This window comes from Mauremys mutica, unplaced genomic scaffold, assembly GCF_020497125.1.
Source record: "Mauremys mutica isolate MM-2020 ecotype Southern unplaced genomic scaffold, ASM2049712v1 Super-Scaffold_100098, whole genome shotgun sequence".
In the NCBI taxonomy this organism is placed as follows: Eukaryota; Metazoa; Chordata; order Testudines; family Geoemydidae; genus Mauremys; species Mauremys mutica.
The window spans coordinates 265,250-270,796 of NW_025423265.1; the positions used below are offsets into that span (position 1 = coordinate 265,250).

Below are 5,547 nucleotides of genomic sequence, written 5' to 3' on the forward strand. Positions count from 1 at the left end.
TCGGCTACCCCCGGGCTACTTCCACCTTCCCCCTCAGGGCCTACCTCAGCCGTGGCGCCAGCTCCAGGCCAGTCAACCTGCATAGGCTCCTCCAGCCCAGGGCTTGGTGGCAGGTCCGGCAGCTCCTCCGGGAAGTCCGGCCAGGCCTGCTCAGGCGGCTCCCCCGGGTACCGGTCACGGGGAAGCTCCGGCGGCTCCTCATCGTAGCGGGCGCAGGGAAGCTCCGGGCAGCTGCCTCGGGCCCTGGAGGGCTCCCAGTCAGGAGCTCCTGGCGGTGGCTGGGCTCTGACTGAGCTTTGGCTGCCGGCTTTTCTACTTCCTGTCCCGCCCCTTGACTTCCGGGGGGCGGGGACTGGTGGTGGTAGCTCTGCCCACTTGGGTGTCTGGGAGGGAGCTCCCTCTGCTGGGCAGGAGGGGAGCCACACCCACTCACTACACCTTGTCAAAGGGAAGTTTGTTTTCGGCACAGTCAGTGGCAGGAAAGGAGAAAACTCCACAGAGGTTCCTCCTCATGCTCACAGCCGTGAATCCTAATTCTCTCTCAGCCCTCGAGGAGAGACCTCGCGAAGGAGACTTGCGGCAGCAAAGCCGGGAGGTCTCAGAGACTGGCCTGGCCCTGCACCTCTGTCCTGCCCGGCTGATGTCGGGGTGTCTCTGTGAGGTCACCCCCTCCCCACCACCTTTGACCAATAGGCCGAGTTCCTGCAAAAGGCCTTTGTGATGTCACTGCCACACCCACCCCTCCCCTCAAAGCTGATGTCCTGCCCCTGGCCAGCCTTGTTGGGTGTTTGAGTTCTTTCCCCTGGATCACCGCACTCAATGACTGTTCAGTCTGTGGATGGAGCCGCTACACAATAAAACATCAGTTTTTCATAAATTAGTAGCCTTAAGGCCAGAAGGGACCATTAGAGCATCTAATCTGACTCCCTGCATATCCCAGCCCATCTGTGTATCACAATAGCTTCTTTTTGACTAAAGCACCTTCCCAAAGGCCTCTAGTCTTCATTGGAAGACATCAAGAGATGCAGAATCCATCATGTCTCTTGGCAGCTTGTTCCAGTGATGAATCACCCTCCCTCTTACAAATCTCTGCCTTGTTCCAATGAGAATTTTTCTGATTTCTGCTTCCAGCCATTGGTTCTTGTTATGCCTTTCTTTGCAAGACCAAAGAGCCCTTTAAATACTTGGTGTTTTCTCTCGTGAAGGCACTTGCACACTGCAATCAGCTCACCTCTAAACAGATTGAGCTTTTCAATGCCTCCTTATAAGACATCTTCTCCATCCTTCAAATATGGCTCTTTTCTGCACCCTCTCCAGTTTTTAAAACCTTATTTTTGAAATGTGGACACCAGAACGGGATGCAGTGTTCCAGTATCAGTCTCACTACAGCTGAATCACTTCCCTTTCCAGCCTCTGTTTATCTAGCCATGGATGGTGTCACTGCCTCCCAGGACTTGTGCAGTCTCTCAGCCCCATACAGTCCTTGGAAGGAACCCCCTTCAGTGAGACAGCCCTTCTTGGACAGTCACTCTCTCTCGAGGGTAAAGGCCCCTCTGCCTCCGTGAAAGGCACTTCTCTGAGACCTGAGCATGCTTGTCTGCCATGGGCCCCTCAGGGAGTCCCCTCCCTCTGGACCTTGGGGCCTCTACTCCCAGAGGAAGAATGCAACCCCGATCTCTAGACTGCAGTGATGCTCAGCCAGTGTAAGAGAGGGGTTTATTGAGCATCTGAACACAGCACAGGAAACTCTCAGGGCCTCAGGCCTAACCTCCCTCTGCACAGTCCAGCTAGGTCTCTCCTGCATCCATGTGGGCTCTGGCTGTTTTCTCTCCCCAGTCCAGACGCCCCTTCTTTCCAGCCAAGCATCCGATCTCATCTTCCCACAAGCCTCTGTCCTTTGTCTTCTGTCCCAGAGAAACTGGCTGCCTGGGTCTCCTCTCTCTCGTTAGCGCGAGGGGAGGGGGAGAGCTGAGATTTCAGGCTGCTGTGGTATGGCGGGATTGCTGCTATTATTTGACAGAACCTGAGAATTCAATGGCACAAACAGGGGAACGGGGCAGCGCTACAGCGTCAGGGAGCGAACTGGAGAAAATACAGGAAGAATTTCTAGCAAGGGCGACGTGTAACTAACCAGAATGAAGAATATTCTCTGCCCCCCTCGTCTAACTCTGGGCCTGACTCTCTCCCGTGCTGAGGCCCCTTGCCCTGTCTCTGGCCGTGTCTGGGGGCTTCATGCCCCGGTAGAGCCCCGAAGGTAAAGGTGTGATGTAGCCTCAGCCCCAACAAGACTCAGGCCCATGTCACTTTCATCCTGGGTTTCAGATGAGTGACCCCTAGAAGTTGGGGGGCCACCGGTGCCTAGACCATGGCCCGGCCACAGAGGCCCCGACCCTGCTCATCCTCTTCCCCCAAGGCCCCGCCCACTTGCTGTTCACTGCCCTCCGCCCCCTCCCCCATGACCCCCTACCTGCCCCTCACTTCCCCCAAGAGGATAACTCAGTGGTTTGAGCATTGGCCTGCTAAACCCACGGTTGTGAAGTCAATCCTTGAGGAGGCCATTTAGGGAACTGGGGTAAAAATCTGTCTGGGGATTGGTCCTGCTCTGAGCAGGGGGTTGGATTAGCTGAGCTCCGGAGGTCCCTCCCAATTCTATGATCTAAGACGCCACTCACCTGCTGCTTTCTCCTCTGTGCCCATTTCCCCTAAGGGGGGCTGCCAGGGGGCCATGGGGCCAGGCACCCATCACTTTTTCCTACCTTAGGTGAGCAGGGGGTGGTGGGTCCCTGGGGAAGGAGGCGGAGCAGGGGCAGGAAGAGGCAGAGAGAGGGAGGGGGCTCGGGGGAAAAGGCCCAGCGGGGGTGGGACGCAGGCCTTCGGGGGAAGAGGCGGAGGGGGGATGGGAGGAGGCAGAGCGGGCCATCGGGTTAAGAGGCAGAGTGGAGCCGGGTGCAGGTTGGGCCCCCACTTCTCTGGAGCTTTGCTTCCAGCACTTGAAAGATGACAATGGGCCCACGGAGGGGTGACCCGCCCCACATCCCCAGTGTTCCCCCCTGCATGGGCGGCAGTTTGGGGGAGATTCAGCCACCCCTGGCCTCTTAGACGGGCTGTGGCTAAAACAGTGGTCTTGCTGTGAGCAGGATTTGAACCCGTGCAGGGAAACCCTCTTGGATTTCAAGTCCAACACCTTAGCCACTCGGCCATCACAGCTGTGAGCAAAGCAGCCCCCTAAGGCCAGAGAAACGCCCAGGCCTGATGTCATCAGAACTGCAGATTTCAAACAGCAAACCCGGCTCCCAAAGCACCAGGGGGAATTTGGGGCTCTCGTTCCTTCGCCATGTGGTTAAGCACCAAACCAGCACCCCCCTGTGGGGTCTGTCATTGTTCCTCTCCACACTGTAACGATCGAGACAGGGAGAGGTCAGACAGTGAGGTAGAATCCAGCTCTGCCCCCCACCAGCTCCCGGCTCTATCTGCCAATGGACTGACTTTCTCGCTGGATTAAACTGTTTGTACTGGACTCTTTTCTCTATGTATAAACAGGACTAAGCCACGACTGGACTGTCCGACAGGAGAATGGGCCACGGCTCCCTTCCCCGGACCCTGGATTTCTCACCACTTCAGAGAAACTTGTTAGTGGAAAAACGAGTCACATTCAAATGACTGCAGATTATGAACCGTTTGCTGTTGCCTTGGAACATGGCCCCACCCAGCCTTTTCCCCTGAGTCAGGAATGATAATTTATTGGTTCACTCTGATTTGTTTCAGTTTTATGTTAGCAGCTATTGCCACTAATTGGTCAGAGCCCGTCACTTCCGGAAGTCCGAAATGTTTCCCCCCAGCTCCCTTCTCGGTACCTTTGATTTTCCTCAGTCTCCTTCAGAGCACTGGCTTTCTTGGCACCAATAACCAAGACTGATTTCCAGATCAGGAGACATGTCCTCCAGCTGCTGGAACTTCCCTGTTTCACACCTAGAAAGAAACAGGTTTTTCCCATTAATCATTATCATATTTTATTGTCGTATTTTACTCTGAATTTCTTGCCCGTGAGAAATGCTGAATTGAGGGACTGGAGAAAGAGTCTCTGTATATCCAGCCACAGAATAGCTGCAGCCCCAGCAATGGCTGTGCAAGCTTCCCCGAGGTGTCCCGTCAATGTGCTTCACCAGGATTTACCGAGAGCAGCTCTGGGGACAGGATGAGTTCGGTCCCGTGGGAAATTCACTCCTCGGCCTCCATGCTTTGATGGCCAATAGATTCCAGTGTTCCTGCTGGTCATTGTTCTGTGGCCATCTGCCCACCTGCCACTGGACCGAGATCAGCTCCCCTCACACCAGCTCATTCCTCACTGGTCTGTGAATGGTCACCACGTCATACAGACGTTTGTTCACTCCTGCCGGGGGCAGAAGAGAACCCAGTGCCCTGGAGGTGACAGGCCCGTACTGTGTCCCCAGTCAGGGCCATCGTCCCTGCCCTGAGGTGGTGGCTGCTCTGGGGAGCTCACGCTGGCTCCGGTGCAGCGGCCCCACCATTAGCTCTAGAGTGTAGCCGCTGAGACTCCCCACCCCCAGCGAGAGCCGTAGCCATGTTGGCAGGAGAAGCTCTCCCAGCACCATAGCCCTGCCCACACCGGCGCTTGGGTCAGTGTAACTGTGTCACTCGGGGGGTGGCTCATTCACGCCCCTGAGCGATATATGTTCTACCGACACAAGGGGGCGTAGCCGCAGCCTGAGCAGAGAAGCGATTTAGAAAACAGATTTAGTTTTGTAGGAAATGCAGAAACCCGGGTTTGTAATAAACCAAAGGAGATTCCGACCGACGTGTCACCTTCACCACGTTGCAGTTGTGCCCTGGGACAGTTGTGTTGTCTCAGCCTGTGGCCAGACTAATGGCGTGTGCAGGGGGAGGAGCCATGCCCCGTCTATGGGGCTTCTGGCATCCTAGAGGGGAGAAAGGAGAAAAGACACTCAGTCCCCCATGCCACTCACACAGGGGGCGGGAACTTCTGTGGTCATTTAAACAGGCTCAAGGTCCCCGAAAGAGTGAAAGGTGTTAACGTGACACTGTCACCGTCCAACACTGAATGGGGGAAACAAGGCTGGTGGTTTGGTAGAGAGAGACGTCAGCCCGCTTAGTGCCATGGCAAACACACCTCTCACATCCCTGCTAGTGTGGTACTGAAACACAGAGAGAAACAGAGACAGAGTTAAAGCAATGGAAATGTAAAGTAGTCAGTAAGGCTTGTCTTTAACAGCATCCCCTGTGCCCTTTCTCTTCAGCTGGGAGAGTTTTTAGAAGGAAAGTTCCTTATGTGACGGTCTCTTGGATGGTTTTGAAGAAGGTAACAGCTGTCCTGGGGAAATCAGAGAGATCAGCTGAGATGGGCTGGAGCTGTCATTGTTGTGGTGTCTCTTGTTAAGGTCCAATCCCATTTCCTAGGTGGCAAGATAAGGCAAACGCACACAAACGGGGAAAGAAGAGAACAGCAAAGATAGAAGATGTAGCTTCTGGCTCTGGCTCTGCTGTTGACTTTGTCTTGCAGCTTCACTG

General features: G+C 55.0%; 1 non-coding gene across 1 annotated transcript; it reads right to left on the bottom strand.

The window, feature by feature from the left end:
- Positions 1 to 3,125: 3,125 nt before the first annotated feature.
- TRNAS-UGA lies at positions 3,126 to 3,207 on the bottom strand. Its single transcript has one exon. It is a non-coding gene; the product is annotated as a tRNA-Ser (tRNA).
- Positions 3,208 to 5,547: the final 2,340 nt, after the last annotated feature.